The sequence below is a fragment of the Haemaphysalis longicornis genome, unplaced genomic scaffold (genome assembly GCF_048455015.1).
Source record: "Haemaphysalis longicornis isolate Haplotype H1 unplaced genomic scaffold, Haemaphysalis longicornis Haplotype H1 scaffold_9, whole genome shotgun sequence".
Taxonomy (NCBI): domain Eukaryota; kingdom Metazoa; phylum Arthropoda; class Arachnida; order Ixodida; family Ixodidae; genus Haemaphysalis; species Haemaphysalis longicornis.
Window position 1 is genome coordinate 143,918,221 of NW_027526460.1, and position 18,075 is coordinate 143,936,295.

Sequence of the window (18,075 nt, forward strand, 5' to 3'; positions counted from 1 at the left end):
CTACATTTTCTTGAGGTTGGCGGGAAAGTTTTTTTGATTGGCTATTTAGCTATTCTTGGGCTATTGGGAGAGCCGACTGTGAAAGCTGTTTTTAATGCATGTTCGAGCCTGCCAACTATAAAGCGTTTTCAGTGACTCCTTGAAAAAGTCTTCCCCTAGTGAGGACAAGAAGACCATTATTCCTCAGCTGCGCTGTTCATTTGTGATTGCATGTGTGAAAAGCACCTTCCATGGCGACCTCCACATCAATTACTGGACGATACCGGTCAATTTTCGGTGTTGAGAGATGCTTTGGGCACATCTGGCAGTTGATGTTTAGTTGCTCCAAGGTGCTCCAAAACTGGCACTTAGGTGCTCCAAATTGCTCCAAAATTAATAATTTGCCGATACAGAAATTGCTCCAAATCACCGTTCATCAGTGGCAGCACTGAGAGTCACAGGGGCAGCATGGCACAGAGCCGCCATGTACGCCCGATCGGCGAGAGCAACTGCAACTGCGCAACCAAGAACGGTTTCATTATCGGTGTCAACGCTGGCGGCAGATTGCAGACAGCACGGGAGATGGTTTCCCCCCATTTCAGTGTTTCATAATGCAGTACAGAGGGCGCTACACGCAAAGAGCTAAGTGGCAAAACTTGCTGGGCTTTTTATACCCTTTTTTCTTAGAAGTGCAGCATATACAGTGTACATCTGGGACCAACCATAAAAATGCGCTTGTTAATGTAGTATCACCTTTGTGAGCAATTGGCACCTTCTGGCGAGTGGACCAAACCCTTGGTGTTGCGATGCCGTGAGGTAGAATGGCTGCTTTCATTCTCCGTACTAACTTGCTAGCAGTGTAAAACAGTCTCGTTATGGTTGCAATGACCACGCACGTTCTGGTGGTGCCCAAGAAGGTTCTGGCAATGGCTCATCAATGATTACAATTGTTGCCACCAAGGAATCACCAGCAGATTCCCTGGAGGTTGCTATACAGCGGCCACACTGCTTCACAAAGGCCCCACAGTCTGTGAAACACTGGTGACTCGGTGAACGCTCCCACAATGTTGACGCGCAAATGTACGTTTCACCGCATGTCAATGGGCAGCCAATCTCGTGTCGCGTGGAGGATCCCCAGAACTTTGTCGGGCCTGAGTACTACAACACGCAAGTTATCCACACCGTGCAGGTCTCAACTGGCCCTCATCAGTAAAGTCCGGCCAGTTTTATTTGCATCACTGTGATGCAGGCAGGCTCGGGCGAAAAGTGGACAACTTTCTCTCGAGGAAGCCAGAGCACCCCAGTTGCCCACTCTCTGATCTGAGCGTCCCGTCTCCACTCAGGCAGCCTTGATTTACGTACCCTCAACCTTGCCTCGTGCGCAGGAAACGCTCGCAGTGGCAACGCTGACCCAAGCCTCAAAGGAAACACTGCACGCTTAAGGGTCCATGAAGAGAAAATACAACTTTGTTTAACTTTAAAGAGTTAGACTTTAGTACCTCACTCAACTTCATTCCGTCCACGAAAGACGTTTTTTAACTGATGAAAATGCAAGAAATACCTAAGGACTTTCAAATTTCACGCCACAGTGACGTGTTATCGGCGCAAGTGACGTCATATGGGCCAGCACTAAAAACAATTTTCACTGGGTTAGGAGCACGTTAGCATTCAAGTGATTCGATAAAATGGAACTAGCGGCCTGACTACAATCGTCCAGTCATGTGTCCTGGCGATCGATTAATTCGACCGCCGTCAATCGCCCAAACAAGATTGTGAGACGTCATAGAAAAGTTGCCGCAAACTGGCTAGCGAGTCGCCACAGCTCCACACGTTTTCTTTAATATTTCCGTTATTTTTTGGTAGTTTGCGATAAAATCGGTATCATTTTTATCAGGACAAAGCAGCCTTTCAATGAACCAAACTTGTATTTTGTCTTCATGGCTCCTTAAAGTCTAGGCCCCTCCTGGGAACTCTCCAAGACCTAGTTTGCAGGGAAACTCTGGGGTTCTTCAGTACACTTGCCATACAAGCGCTGCTGCACAATGTCTCAAGATTCCGAAATGTGTTCTACGCAAGTCAACAAGGCTGCGTTCGTAGGGGAGGTGGACAACAAAGCACTCAGCTGGCTCAAGTCCTTATGCTGCGAACCTTCGGTTGGCTTCGCGCACCCAAGCTTCGCATCAGGGTAGCACAGGGGGTGGTGAGAAGCCCCTACTCCTGGCAAGTGAGCACAGGATGGAATCTGTAGCCCTAGGCTCAAAACTGACACATTCCAAGCAAAAGTGCATACTTGGTGGAACCCATTTCGTCTACCACTATCACGTCCAGGAGAATGACCCATCCTGTCAGCTAATCATTGGCTGGTTCAGGAAAGGGTCAAGCAGCTGGCATTGCTCTCAGTGCCGAGAGCAACGCAGGAAGTATTGCCGCAGACGCATCAAGTTTGCAACTGCTAGTTTGTAACTACACTTCTCTAAGTATGCAGAGCCTTGTGAAACTTGTCAGCCTTGATGCTCTATTTCCCACTGATTTCAAACATGCCATTATTTTCAGATGCGACGCTGAGAGGAGCATCTCTTGCCAGCGGCCCTGTCCTTCCTGCGTCGTCGTCGTCCGCATCCGCACAGCTGCGTCTCTCCTCTGCTCTCTCCGATAGCGAACACTCTCTCCCAACAACTGCGCGCGGCGCAAGCGCGCTGTGCGCATGTGCAGCGCCCTCTCTCTCCGCGGTCTCCTCTCCTTCGGGCGCGCTGCGCATATAAGCGGAGTGCCGCGCTCCGGCCAGTCTCTCAGTCGACGGTCGTCCGCGCTACGCTTGCTCTCTCTCTCTCTCTCTCGCATTACCGGACGATTGCTCACGCAATTCAAGTAATCGACCCAACGGAAACGCACAATGGAACCCCCTTCAGCGTCATATCACACCAGGGTTCCCGTGAGGGAAGGTGGGCGTAATTTTTTTATTGAGTCAATTAGTTACCAAGATAATTAGTCATTTTTGGAGGAACAATAGCCAAACAGTGTTAGGCATAAAACTGTAATCTTTATATTTTCCAATACTATGAAACGTGGTCAGTGCAATAAGAGAATCGGTTTTTTGATGCACCGCTTGGAACTAATTTTACAACTCAATAAAATTTTGTGTTTGAAATGGGCATTCGAAATGGTTCCTTGCCACTGGTGCCAGCAACGTTGAATAAAAATTTGTTTCATGACAAACACTGTTTTGTCTATTGTTCCCCAAAAATGACTAGTCTAATTACTGTGGTAACTAATTTACTAACTAAAAAAAATAACGGCATATTTGAAATCAGTGGGGAAAAAAGCAGCAAGAGTGAAAAGTTTCACAGAGTTAAGTTAAAAATTAAAAGAAATTGTTTTAAGATCAGTGTCCCCCCCTTCAGTGGAAACTCATAAAAGTATTGGACAAGTTGACTACAGAAGCTACCTGTTTTCACTTTCTGGAGGAATTGATTACTGATAACGCACCCTCTCTCACAACCAAGATTTTTGTAAAAAAAAAAAACGTGAAAGTGATGCGCGAGATTTATCCGATTTTTTTCCAGAGTTTCCAAACTCCCTCAAAATTCTTGTTTTCAGAGCTTTCCCACTTAGCAGACACCCCTGACCCACACACACTCTGGTCCATAGTGTTTCACAACACCAAAGTGTGGTGGGTGTGTCCCTGACGTGAGCAGGCAGGCAGGTGTAAAGAAAAGAGCCGGCGTCTAGAAGAGGAATGTCTTTATTGTAAGCTGGTTGAACCACTCTGCGTCAGCACCGCAACTTCCAATAGCAAAACAGCATGCACGCACTACCCCCCCTTCTGCTATAAATCTATAACAACACTCTCTCGCGCATCGCTCATCAACACATATATTCACATAGTATGCAGCGGCGGCAGAAACGAATATCAACACATAGGGAAAGAATGGCTCGAACAACGAGGCCATCCCCAGCGGCGGCGGTGGTGGTGGTGGTTAAGTGGTGACCGTGACATCTCTCCAGCAAGCGCAGGGTCCCGGGGCCGCAACACCACCACCACTCCGAGTGCAGGACGGGCCCCGCGACAGAGAGTCCATCCTGTTGTAGGGACGGGACGCTGCAGTTCTTGCAAGGCACATTTGGTTTGCTTCTTAGGCCACCCCAACCATCAGCTCTCGCCCAGCGGGGGTGGGGTTTGCGGCATGTGCTGGCTCGAGCCCTGGGTCAGGTAGCCGGCAACCGCTGTTCCCGCACCTGCAACAGAGACGCCGGCCGCAGTCAGCCACAGCCGCTTGCACGTAACCCACATTCTCTGAAACCCCGCAAGGTGGCCTTCTAAGCCCAACTATAGTTGGTAGCATAAGCAGGCCGTCACAGATTCCAGTGGTTGTGACTTCTGTTGGCTGCCCGACACCGCAAAGTGGGGACCACATCAGATCTACTGCGGGGATTCTATATATAGATCACCTTTGCCCCTTTCCGCAAGTGGGGCTCTCAGCGCGCATGAGGCCCGCGCAATTGTCTCGGGAACTTTGTCGTGCGGGTTGATGTGGTGGCACGAAAAACCGAATCTCCTGCCAGCCACGCCTGTCCTCACTCAGGTGTTTTGTGGGGAGAGGTGCTGCTCATCTTATATGTCGGTGCCATTTTGTTCCGTGGAGCTGTTAGCCCCGAGATCGGACGCCGGTGTTATAGGCCCCTTGGGCCTAACCTCGGCCTCGCGTATACCACCCCGGCACTTCTAGCCACCCATCACAAAGGCGCATGTCAGTATATGGTATTTACTTTGCCTCGTTCACGCAGTCACCATGTACTTGTACTACTCGGCTAACAATGCCTCTAGTCCATCTCACCCCTTTGGAGCCTGTCATTGTCCTGCCAGTGGGTTGAACCCATTGTAACGTTCGCACAACACTCTTAACTCTTAGTGAATGTTGGGAGTGCTGTTGCCAACCACAGTTAAGCTAGCTGAGGTTCCAGCACCCACTGGCTGAAAATCCAGCAGGTGTAGTAGACCCCCGCATCTCCACAGTGTTTTACTTGCCAGAAAACGTTTCAGCCCTGGCTCTTCCCTTCTTGTTTCTTTAGCGACCTAATTTCAAGGCATCCTGTACTTCACTTTCAAAAATTCTTATGCAACGGCCATTGGGCATCATTCCCATTATGACGGCATTTCAGGACAGCATTCACATTTGCGCAGTAAGTGATACAGTCTCTTTGTTATTAGGCATCGAGTACACAGAATAAAATCACACCGCCAACAGCTCTTGATGGCGTGATGCAGACGCTTTTGATTTTGTTACGATTCAGCACTGCGCTACCATGCGCGCGTGTAGCTTAGTATAGTGAGGGGAAGCACCCCGTGCTTGGCGGCAAAGCCCGCCTTCCTCGAACAAGCTACGACAGGCCAGAGTGTGTTTGCTGCACGGGCGCCTCGTCGGTGGTGACTCAAGCCACGGCAGTTGCAGAATACAAAATAAGCTGCTCTAGCGGAGACATGCTGCAGAGACTTGAAACTACCAGTGGACACCGCTCGCCGAGATCTCCCCTCACCCTCTTTCAGGTTCAACGTGTGCCACTACCGCCAGCTCTCCCGAACCTGGAGAGAGTTCTTGTGCGTCTTACTGTGTTCAATCCGTGCGCAAAGGTGTTTGACCATTTAGGTTTACAAATCTGTGTTTCCGAAGAGCGCTTGGTTGAAAAATGTTGCCAGCGCTGTTGGCACGGTTAGCAAAAATACTGAAAAATAGTAACCTATTGTGAGTCGTAATTTTGGCCAAAGATTTTCACCTGCTAAAACTCCACAGAACATTCCATGATAGCAAACAAAAACACTTCATACTAAAGCCCTCAACTATATATATTTTTCATATCTGCTTTTTGAATAATGTAACATCACATTGCAAACAAAATTATGAGGTCATAATTTTTTCCTGCAAAAAGAGAGAGAGAGAAAAAAAAAAAAAAAGGCCGAGTCGTCTTGGCCCAAATTTTATTCCAAGTATTAGGGCGCATGTATCGAAGGAACAGTGGAAGCAATACATGTAAGGAACGTGTATTAGAGCAGTACAAGTTTGTATGGGAATGCTAGTACACTTTACAGACAAGCAGCTCCATTTTAGGCCAATGCATTCCCGTAGAAAAGTAATAAAAATAACAGCAGAGCCGATTGCCAAATTGCTGCTTGAATACGTGTTGCGCATTGTGCTGCAGTATGTCGAAGGGTTTCGTGTTAAATAGACAAGCTCCGGGTGAAAGCAAGTGGCCAAGGGCCCCTTCTAGGTTCAGATTCCCAGAGTTCACTGCACGCATTAAGATTGCTTACTGTTACGAGAGGTTCTTAATTTAGGGGCTCTAGTTCCGAGCTCGATAGGCAGTGGTTCGGGAGAATGAGTCGGGAGCAAATGGCAGTTATTAGCCGTGCTCGCGGAGAGAAATGGTGCAGCACTCACTGGGCAGGTACCCTGCGGCGGACGGAGGTGCCATGAACAGGTCGTGCTTCTGGTCCTTGTAGTCCGACCACACGCTCGACTGGCCCAGCACGCTGCTCACCTGCGCACCGGGACGGAGGACACGTGGTACAACTGCACACAGCACTGCTCTTCACGCCTGCTTAGGCCTGCAGCGCTACCACCTCTCCAGAACATGGTTTCTCAAAGTGGGTTCCGCGGAACCTACGTGTTCCGTAGGCCCCTCCTTGGGGTTCCGCGAGCCATTGATAAATTTTCACTTGTTGCGCACTCGCCGAGTAAGTTAGATGGTGAACCCGAGATGCGATTAATCTAAGGAACCTCCATTACTCAGGCCCGAGCGTCAGTAAGCACATCTCAGTCCATAACACAAAAGCGCGAACTACGCAATAAATCCCGCCGGCAGCTTGTAGCCAGCCAGACTGCGAAAACGGGCCGCGTGGTTAAACTACTGCACTTGAATATCGGCCTTAAAGGGACACTGAAGTGAATTTGTCAAGCTCCTGTTTTTGCTTGCACTGCGTAGACTGGCTCAAATTATCACACTTTTCATCGTTTATCCGGTTGACAAATCGGTAATTATTTTACAAAGCGCGAAAGAAGAAAAACTACCATGCGCGGTTTGCGGCGGCCGCACCAACTAAAGCTGTGACGTTGGGAGGAGCGGGCACCGTGATTGGACGATGCCCAAGGTGAGCAACCAAACAAGTTTCAGTTTCGGTTCTGTAAAACACAACCGGTGGCGTTGTTGGATGGGCATTCTCAATAACTCAGTAACCATCGTACCGCGCTTCTGCCATGTCGTCAGCTGTAAAAATACATAAAGATAAGCCTCCCAGGACGGCTTGGAATCGTAGCATTCAGTAGCCGAGGCCTACGCAGTGCATGGACGCCCTCCGCGTACCCGCAGACGCCCAAATGTCATGCGCTTTTCCCCCATATTTGGAGCTTGCCTCCCTCATGCCTGTATTGTAAAAAGCGTGTTCGCACCAGGCCAAGGGTCTGTTCATTCTGGCCTGTGCCCACTGCCTGCAAGCAGTCAGTGCTTATGGCAACAGCACGCCAACGAGAACTCGCTAGCGCGCCAGTGCCAGCCTGCGCGTGTTCTGTGAACTAGTTCGTGGAGCAATGAACGTTGCGGCCCAAAAAAAGGTGAACTCAATGTAGAAAACATCGGCAGAAAACGAAAAAGTTAACTTACAAAAACAAAAAAGCACATACCCGCGGGGACTCGAACTCGTGACTTGCAAAACACTTGCGGCGACATACCTAGCGCCCCAGATCACTCGGCCACGGGACGGGCTCCGCCGACCTTCGTAATATAAGGTATATATTGTACAACAAGTTTACACTTTTATTTAGTTTTGGCATTTCAAGCAGCTTAGGTGACTATTTGTTGTATTGCGCTCGTGCAGTAAGCGTCCCCCGAGTTTCCACAATAGCTCACGTCTAGCAATTGCATTTCGCAGACGGAAAAGTGTTCGCAGATGCGTAGCCGTGCTGCTGACCGCTGTGCTTGTTCGCCCAGCGCAAAAAAGTGCTTCCCGCACCCTATTTTTACGCTGTACGGTAAAAATAGCAGTTGATTTTATTTCCTTAGTACCTATATTGACTTCGCTGACTCTTCTCCCGCCTTCAAGAGGCCTTATATTTTCCTACTGGCGTACCAGTCAGCGAAGCGTCGCATATGCGCTTGTGCAGCGCTTGTGTGAAGCGACCTTGACTTGGAGCTAGATACAGTGTACAAACTAACCAAGTAAAGAAAGGCCCAGTCTTCCATTCACAAACGTGTCCTGGCTTCGTTTCAACTGAGCGAACGAATTGCAACGACCCGTCGGCGGCCAGCGGACGAAACGCTGGGCCGACTGACTCTGTCTGAAGGCCGGGGAGCCGTGCAGTAGCGCAGCCAATTGCGAGCTCGGCTCCTCGCGACGTCACACGAAAACGCCGCAGAAAATGGGCGAGCGTAAAGAGAGGAGGACAGCATTTTCGAATTAATTTTTCTACTAAATAAAATCGCGTAAATGCGCCCAGAGTGGTCATAACATGGCCTGGGGACTCTGGACTACAATTTGCGCTAGTAATCCCACAATGTTTACATATCACTTCAGTGTCCCTTTAAGTTATATTACCCCCATGCGCATTTCTCCTGTTGAGATAGGTGCCGCTAGCGTACGCACTTGCAGAAAGTCGATATTCACATGCAATAAATTCGAAAGCAAGCAAGCTTGCATCCTTTTGCATTTATTACACGTGAATGTAGCATGAATGAAATGAAAAATGGCATTGGGGGGTGTTCCTTGGCACTTCACAGAGCATAGCAGGGTTCTCTGGGACCAACATGCCTGAGAACCCCTGCTCTAGAACAAAGCATCAACAGTGCAATCTTACTGTTTGCATGGCCTGGCCGGCTGCAACGCTGCCTACAATCGGGTGAGGAAGCTGGAGGGGAGTGGAGTTGTGCAATTCGGGCTCCGATAACTTGTACTTTAAAGTCGAGCCAGCAATCGGAGGTTGCTTTACACCATTGTTCAGAAATCTCTGAAATGGAATCTCCACTTTCTATCCACTTCAGCCGCTATTTAATACAGAGGGGGGTTTTCATGATAAGAAATTATAAAAGGGACCCTACTGTTGAAACATCCGCAACAAGTGAAGAATACAGCAACACTGGCAGAAGCAAGCTAACAAAGAACACTCACAGCCAGGTTAATACTTGAAAAGGACATGAGCAAAACTTGCCTTTCACAAGAGAAAAAAAACATTGCACAAGAAAATCTTTATACTGGGGAGACGAAAACCAGCAAATGAAAGTGAGCGTGAAATATTCAGACTGCAAAAAAACATGCCAGAGTTGCACAAAAACAATACAGAAAATTACAAAGTACTTGTGACACATCTGAATGCGATGCCACGGGACACTGTTCACAAATGACTGTTTACGTCAACACGCAGCTACAGTGCACTAGAAGAGGGAGGTGCGTCGTTCAGGGCCGATTAGGGGGGTCCTTTTTGCGATGAAAATTTCTGCCGAGGAACTCCTGTTGTTAGCAGCGCCCCTGGCGGCCACTGCTGTCCAGTTGGTTTCAGAAGGTTTGTTTGTTAAATTAATCCTTATTTGTTGCCATAAATAGCCTTATTTCTTTATTTCACAATGTCAAGTTTTATAAAAACTACCAAATAACTGTTGAGTTTGATTTAAAAACTCATAAGTGGCGCTAGCTGCAACAGGAGTTCTCTGGGGGAATGCCTAAGCTCGATACACTTTTTTCATTGGTTTTTCCCCCCACACGACACACATCTACCCTCTAGTACAACATAGCTGACTTCAGAGAATAGTTTTCTCGAAACAGACTGACGACTTTCCACAATAATTACCATGCATAGCTGCAACATCTTTGTGCTTGGGCAGTGCTCACTCGTAGATGATTTTTACAAACAGCAGGTGCTTCGGGCATGTCATCCCTTCTATGTTTCCACATCTCTCCTTTGGAATTTCTCCCCCAGCACCTTTCGAGAGGGCAAGTGCGCTGCGTCGAGGCTGCGTTTCCCACCTGTTCCCCGCTGGCGGTGTCAGCCGCCATGGCCTTGAGCACCTGGACGGCGTGGGCCTTGGTGGTGGCTGTGGTCGACGGCTGGCCCAGCAGGCTCAGCAGCCGCTCCACCAGGCCCCCTCGCACCGCCTGCACCAAAAAAGAGAGGACAGCACAATCATCGCACCGGAGGCGGACCTCGCTCTGCAGCGGTCCTCCCGAAGAACAAGCACACAGACACTCACTGCCTCCTGCCCCCCTCCCCCTTGGGCCTTACCAGCTGGTAATGGCACATGAGAGGTCCACCCCCCACCCCCCTTGCCTCCCACGCGTGTGAATCTTTATATTTTTTTTTTCTTCGTGAATGTGTCGTAGAGGTGAAAGCGGGCTTAGGCCTTCTTCTGGAGCAGCAAGAGGGGAGTTTCAGAGCACAAGTTTTGGAGCAGTGCAGCCTGTCTGGAAGCAGATTTCCAGAGCCAAACTATATTTCCAGTTTTTGCTTCTGGTAAACAAGAGCTTTACCTGAAGGGACAACCAGCAACTTGGTTTCAAACGAAAGTCTGACCTTCCCCATAACAGTTTTAGCATTGATTGGGTGCCGAAAGGTGCCTTAATTGCTCAGAAATGGCTAATCGCACACTGATCAAACGTGGCACAAACAGTGACTGCAGTCGCTGTTTGCGCCACAATAAACCAGAAGCAAGAGAGTACAACGCTACCACGTACCGAGCAGTTTGGTCAGTTTCGGTCAAATCAGTCGTGCCTTCCCGAACTCCCATGTCTTTTGCAGCTTCGGAACACTCAGCAAAATGTTCCTTTACGGTATCCGTGGTCAGTATTGACACTTCGTTGAAAAAAAAAAACCTTATTGTCCTTTTGAGGACCCGCGAATGTTGCCATCGAACCAACTGCTTGCACGTAGCTCACACGCTCGGGTGGTACAGTCACCCAAGTATGGAGGAGTAGCGCCATTCAGCAACAGCCAGGAAAGACATTGCGCACGCCAGATGGTTTAACGGGGCAGATGGGTCTTTGGGCCCGAAAAACGCTCAAAAAATTGTTTTCTGGAAGATGGCATTTGCGGCATCCACGGCCATTTTTTCTATCAGTCTGCAAATTTCCTCATCAAGGGCACCATATTTTACCTACTGTAAACGGCATTTTAAAGTGCACTCTACAGCTCAGTTCGTGCAGAATTCGATGGTGAAGCGACACTTTTCTTGCAACGCCAAGCGAGCATTTCGCCCTCTGATATCTCGGCACCCAGAGCAGGTACATTTGTAATTTTTTTTTTTTGCTTTTGATATCTAAATGTGTGAAGAATACAATGCTGGAAACAAATTTTTCAAATGGTGTCTTCGGAAAATTATTATCGTGTTCAATCAACACTACCTGTGAGCCATTTCTGGCAGAGCGCGGGAGGAGTGAAGTTCAGTGTGTTGTAAAATGACCCGAAATAGGTAAATCAAAAATGTTCTTCTGACATTGTATTCTTTAGTCATTTGTCTGCTTGCAACAGGGTAATTACCATTCTGTATGGCGTGGTTATTTTGTAATTGTGACCCAAAATAAAAGCAATTAATCATTAATTATCTAAAAAAAATGATCAACTTGCGAAAAATCTAATTGCAGATTTGAAATCAGCACAAAGAACTCCATAATGCCGTGCAGTTTCATTAAAATTTGTTTGTAACTATAAAAAAAAATACCTCTAAGACCAGTCTGCCCCCTCAAGCATTTCTGGTGCAAGTAGTGTGTGTGGCATAGCCAGTGGCAGCAGCTTTCACGTTTCCGCTATTTTCTACCTTATTTTAAAAAAAGCTATGCGTGAGAGTAGTATATTTGTGTTCTTGGTGAGCTAATCTATACATCCAGAACAGCTTGCGTTTTGACTTCAGTGTCCCCTCAACATTTACTACTGAACCGACCCTACTTTTGATGCATTAAAAAATGCCCCCATAATTAAAACATCCCAGCTGACAAAGCAACTAAGAGAAAAAATCCCAGGCCATCTATACTAATGTGAAACCTGGGGAAGGGGCAAAGCATGCAGCGCATTATTGTATCCGCGGTGGGTTCGCGTTTTTGCCCATGGAGACGAAACTGTTGGGGGGTATAAGGTACACAGCTTCGCTGTAAGTTTTTGAAGTACGAATCGTTCTAGCGCGAGGCATTGGAAAATGAGAGTACCGGTATTTTAGTACCGTGACTACATGGAACGACGACAACGACAGGAGACGCCAACAGCCCGAGCCCCTAGGGGCCTCGCCCCTAAAACAAGAGACGAGCAATGTTTTGAATAGTTACGTGTGACAAGATATAGGCACATGAAGAATATACGCATGTTATTACAACTGACATGAGCAACAATCGAGATAAGGCTGGAGATATCCGAAATGTTCCCTTCTGCACCTATCAAAAAATTATCAGCAAAATCTACGCAAAAAAAGGCATATTGCTTCTGCCAATAAATTTAGAGTCACTAACATGAGGAATTAAGAAAGAACTAGAGACAAGTGATGCATTGCATAGGTAAACCAGGCTACACTTCAGACAAAAATAAATAAAGATGACAATACAAAAAACGAAACAAAAACAAACACAAAAAACAAAAAACAGCAAAAGAAAGAAATAGTGGGGAGGGGTGGGAACAAAAATCATATGAACTGGGAACATATCAACGGGGTTCTACTGTATTTACTGATTTCCTAGACAAAAACTGAAGTCTTCGATTTCTCACGTGTTTAAAAAGTGGCCTGTAGGAAAATAAAAGGCTGATTTAAAAGAATTAGCAAAATTTTTCTGTGGCACAAAACAAGCACGAAAAAGCTTTCCTGCAACTTTCAGCTTCATTTATTTTACATGGGGCAGCTTTCCACCACAAAAGCTAAATAGTGTATTACATGGAATCGTGATGATACGAATCTTGCGGGACCGTGATATTCTCCTGTCATCCAAAATTCTTACGAACCAACGCCGACCAAACCATTGAGCACCAAAACGTTTTCATTTATGTATTTTCTCGCTTTAGTTTGAAGAAATCCATGAAGTCTTTCTGCTTTTTCTTAACCTCCATGTCGCTGAGCAGTCCTCTCTGGAGTGCGTAAGAACTTTGCACTCATCTTCTTGCCCATGGTGCCCCAGCTCACTGCATGCTGCAACACGTCAAGAGCATGCAGGGTCCCCGCCCCATCCATGCTAAATATGTCTCGTGCTTCATACTCCGATAACAGCGCCGGCAGTGTGTTGGCCATCGAACTGCTCACCACTGAGTCGTCCACCTTCTTTCCATCCTTGCACACAGTTTTGTATACACGACCTTGCCGTTTTTTGAAATAGCAAATACTCCTGTGGGAGGCCTTAAAGTTCTCGATTTCAAGCAAAAGGGTGATGTCATCGGCTTGCTCCCGGTACACTTTTCCTTCGACGTTCACTCCAGCCACAGTCACTTCCTTGAACCATGTTGGGAGGTTGTCTTCAAGCTTGACATGCTGGGCTGCCTGGCCTCCTTGACGTTCATGCCAAACACTGCGCTTTTTTCAAAATCACGTAGTATTGTGCAACAATGATGCACAATGTCGACGGCAGCAGGCCGAGCTCTTTTGCCAAGCCACTGCACTTCCTTTTCGGTTTGCTGCTGTCTTTATTCAGAATCTCCAGCTTGTTGAAGGAATCGGCTTTCGTTCTATGCAACATAGCTGGTAGGCTCGTTGATTTGGTTGGGAGAAGTCCGTTCACAGTAAAAACCTCGGAAACGCATCTCAGAAACCGAACGTCCACCATGAGCAGACGGCGGCGACGGCGAGGAGCGGGTCGAAAGCCCCCACATTCCGAAGGCGCGGCCCCCAACCTAAGACCAATGAGACGCCAGCAATTGAGTGATGTCGAGTCGCTAGTTGACTGCATGATAAGCGCCTGCCTGCCCAAGGCCATCAAGGCATTCTCCCCAGAGTGTTGTTGCCCAAAGCCTGATGGCACAGCTGTGATAGACGTGGCATGCTGCAGATGACAAGGTATGGGAGCCAGGTGCTTCTCGATTCCACCGCCACCCCGCAGCAGGCAGTGACAACAAGTTCTGCCACAGGGAAGCTTCCCAACTTTGCGGCAAAACCGGTTGCAACCCGAATCCGCGCGAAAAAAGATGCCAGCTTTTTCGGTGCGGACTGGGCGCAGACCGTTGGTAGACTACCCACAAGGAGGGGTGGGACTTAAAACTGGTTATGTGGACGGCTCCGCAGGCCAGAAAGATAAGTTTTCTCCGTCCTGTGAATCAGCCTGAAGCACTGAAAGTGCGATACATACGGTGCCCAACTACCTCTAACTCATTGCAAATAATGCGTTTTTCGTGCGTTTTAGCGGGGCACTCATGTTGCCAGCAAGGCACAATTTCATGCATCCGAGTGTACTGAAACAACCATCCGTTCATTGGACGTTGGCCAGCTCCCCTCCCCAAAAGCCTCTTCCCGTCCCTGAGCAGCAGCAGGCAAGGGCGGGATGCAGGAAGAAGACTGACCTGGTGCACGAGCCCTGGCACGGCGGCCTGGCAGAGTCCGAGCAGGGTCTGGCAGGCCAGCTGCGCCGACTCGGGGTGGCTCAGCGACAGGCCCAGGGCCTCCAGGCACGAGACGCCCAGCGCCTGGGCACACGCCTGCGACGACGACAGCACGGCCAGAGTGAGAGGGAGGTCAGAGCGAGGGTCAGGACGACTGCCACTCTAGACTGACCCACTGAGAACCAAAAGGAACACCCACGCCATTCTGCAAGACTGGCACCGGAAGGGTTCAAAACAAATCTTACAACATGTGTCCCCCCACAAGTTTACAAAAAAGTGCGCATTTTGACAGTGCCAACAAGCAAAAGAAAGCCAGGAACAAAAGCGGAGCACTGCGGCTGAGGCTAGTAAGAATGAGCTTGTCAGGAGGTCGCTGCTTGACGTTTCGCTTTTTGCTCAGCAGCACTTGTTTTTTCACCCATTGCTACCATGCCACCACCGCTCATGACATTTACGTGGCCAACTCCATCTACATTCGCCTCTCCGCCCCAGCTTGACCGGTCAAAGTGCTCCGTTTCACCAAACCTTCCAGAACAGCAATTTCCACCATCGTTTCACCGCTCACTCTCCCTCGCACAATGCCGCCACAAAAATGATGAGCAGGGGACAACCGCCTGATGATGCGAGGCCAGCCAGTCAGCTACACAGCAGACCGTTAGCATGTTCACCTCACTTTCGGTGCATTGCCCGACTGATCATAGCATATGCTCTTTCATGCAGTGCTGTGCACGTGACCATCTTTTTCCATGACCCTGTACGTATGCATTTGCTGTGACAGAAACCTTGTGTGTATGCTAGTTTGGCCTGAAACCAGCTCACTCCTACTCACCAACCACCAGTGCCCTCTGCAACAAAGCCCCCATGGGCAGACCAGCTTCAGTCTTGGGGCCATTACCTTTGCCTAAACGCTGCCATACCAAGATGGCGCCCCCTCTGAAAGGCCTTAGAGACCAGCCAGAAGAGGCTTCTGGGAAGGTGGCAATGCCGAGGCAAGGTCAAGAATAGGGCTGATTCTGCACAAGAGTTTAGAAGGGCGGGCATTCGCGCTATTTGCTGGGTGGCCGGCTCAGCTGTTCTGGACATCGGCACAGGCCACGATCAAGAGTGAGATGACGAAGGGAGCATGAAGGTCATTGAGCAAACATGCCGTGCCGCCTTAGGAACTGAAAGCATACGAGCATGAATGTGTGATGAGTGGATGAGTGTATGCTACAGATAGAGAGAACAGGAAGGCTGCAGTGGATTGAGATTGTGCACCAAAAGGCGCGCCCATCACCCAATGTGCCTTTTCTCAATTCCGCATTGACAGCTTGCGTCATGTCAACCATGCTGTTCTTGCCGGTCTGCACATCCGAGGGCACAGAGTTGTCATCTTGATTTTTGCTGCAGTGGTGATTACTCTACGATTTTGTTTACTTTGGCCCATTGTCTCGCTTGTTCTGCCCATGGCCTCTTCAGCCTAGGCTGGCAGCAGTACCCTTTGAACACACACACACGTACACAAGTAGGACATGTCAAGATGTGCCTGGTGCTGCACTGCTGATAGATTTTAATGGCACGACGGCAGCTTGGCTGAAAAACACTGCGAATGACATTGAATGCAATGCTATCCAAAAATTGCATATGGCCATAGCAAAAAAATAAAAAAGGCTTAAGAGTGTGGAGTGCATAGGGTCGAAGAAGAATGTTTGGAAATGAGTTGGACTGGACACGACAGCCTGAGCGAAAGGCAGCCGGCGCAGACCACCCACCTGGCTGGTGCTGGCCTGGTGCAGCAGGCGTAGGCAGCCCGGCCGGCTGGGCTGGCGGGCCAGGGCGGAGCACAGCTGGGGCAGGTGGCCCAGCACGGGCAGCCGCTCACGCAGCGAGGGCTGGCTCTGCAGCACCGCACAGGCCGCGCTGCACAGCAGCCCCAGGGGGCTCTCCCCGTCCTCTTCCTCCGCCGCCCTCTCCCCCTGCACCTGCACCACCAGGCGGTGACCGAACCCTCCAGTCAAGTCAAGGAAGGAGGGAAGGGAGGGAGGGAGGAGGAGAGAGGAGAGTCCCGCCCCACCTCCTTGGCCAGGAGGCTGCAGATGCGGTCGAGGCACTCGGTGAGGAAGTCCAGGGGCCGCCGCAGGGACCAGCCCGGGTTCTGCACAAACAGCCGCACGTACACCCCGGCCACCACCAGCTCCGACGGGTCCTCCTCCACCAGGCTGAACTCGGCAGGCAGCTGCGAGGGCACAAAGAGCAAAGGAGGGGGCATCAGGCACGCACACAGAGACAACCTTCCTGCCCTCTTCCCACAGCACGGTCAACACAGGCACGAGTCCTGCCCCGCGATTGTACCAGATACCAGCAGAACTTGGGCCCGAATTTCATGCAGGGACACACTGCTCGGGGGTAAGCGCTGATGATAAAGCCTTTCTCGGCACACCACAGTCCCCTTCTGTGTTCTCTATACTGGCACACTGTATCATCACTCTCTCAACAACCAATGCGTACCACTGAATCTCTCGCCAACCATCCTTTTAGTCCTGTCATTAAAGGCACACCAAAGTTGCAACTCTTTTTAAACAGGCCATCTATTTCCTTACGAGGAATTTAAGGTCTCCCTTTCAGACACACACAAGACACCCATCCATAATTTCATTCCATCATGACATCTACGTCCTATATGATGCCACCTGTCATTCATTCAAGTAGAAAAAAACAGGGTACCCAGGAGTGCAGTTCTGCAGTGCTTCCTGTTTCTGCAGGACAAATACAGTTGCGCCGAATTCTATAGCGACGCTCCGAAAACTGCTTCCACTGTCTCTTGCACGGTGCACGGACCAAACTTTAGTGTCACTAAAACAATGAATTTTCATAACAGTATTCACACGGCAGAAGCATACAGCGTATTACTGGTTTCAAATCACATCGTCCAAAATAAAATTCCAAAGTCCATCGTGTACAGATTCCCGGAGCGTTGTGCAGGCACTGTCATCAGGAAGGTCATCTAAAAACTACGTGATCAATCTTCTTTTAAAGGTTATAATGACTGCATATGCCTCATATCTTGAAATAACTATATGCTAGGTTCCAGGGCACTGTGGAATCACTGGCAATGAGGCCGCCGATCAAATGGCTGCTGCGACATAACAACAGTACCTTACACCGACCTCAAAACACACATCACAATACAGCTTCGAATCACGTGGAAACCACACTAGAGTCAACAAACAGACAACAAACTATATACACGTAATAAAACCATACCTTGGGCAATACACCACTGACTCACACAACAAACACACTGAAGTGGCCTTCGCTAGGCTACGGATAGGCCACACACACGTGACGCACTCCCACCTGCTCGCTGGATCGTTAAGACCCCTGTGTAGTAAGTGTGGGAAGGGCCTATCTGTAGTCCCCCTACTAATCGCATGCAAGGCACTAGACACAACAGGACACAAACATTTTCTGGAGCTCAACAGACATCACACCCCACTGCACCCATCAATGTTTTCTGTCCATCGTGTTTTTAAGTTTTTAGCGGAGATAAAATTACTGCAGCTCTTGTCACATCACGCAG

At 49.0% G+C, this 18,075-nt stretch overlaps 1 pseudogene across 1 annotated transcript in view; it reads right to left on the minus strand.

Annotated features, from left to right (window-relative positions):
• Nucleotides 1-3,705: 3,705 nt before the first annotated feature.
• LOC144152662 (dnaJ homolog subfamily C member 13-like) overlaps nt 3,706-18,075 on the minus strand; it is a 144,133-nt pseudogene continuing 129,763 nt past the window's right edge. Inside the window, exons 37-42 of the transcript XR_013319203.1 lie at nt 16,570-16,731; nt 16,268-16,477; nt 14,478-14,612; nt 9,986-10,114; nt 6,414-6,513; nt 3,706-4,215 (exon numbers count right to left, since the gene is read on the minus strand). The product of XR_013319203.1 is annotated as a dnaJ homolog subfamily C member 13-like (transcript). The remainder of the gene's footprint in view (nt 4,216-6,413; nt 6,514-9,985; nt 10,115-14,477; nt 14,613-16,267; nt 16,478-16,569; nt 16,732-18,075) is intronic.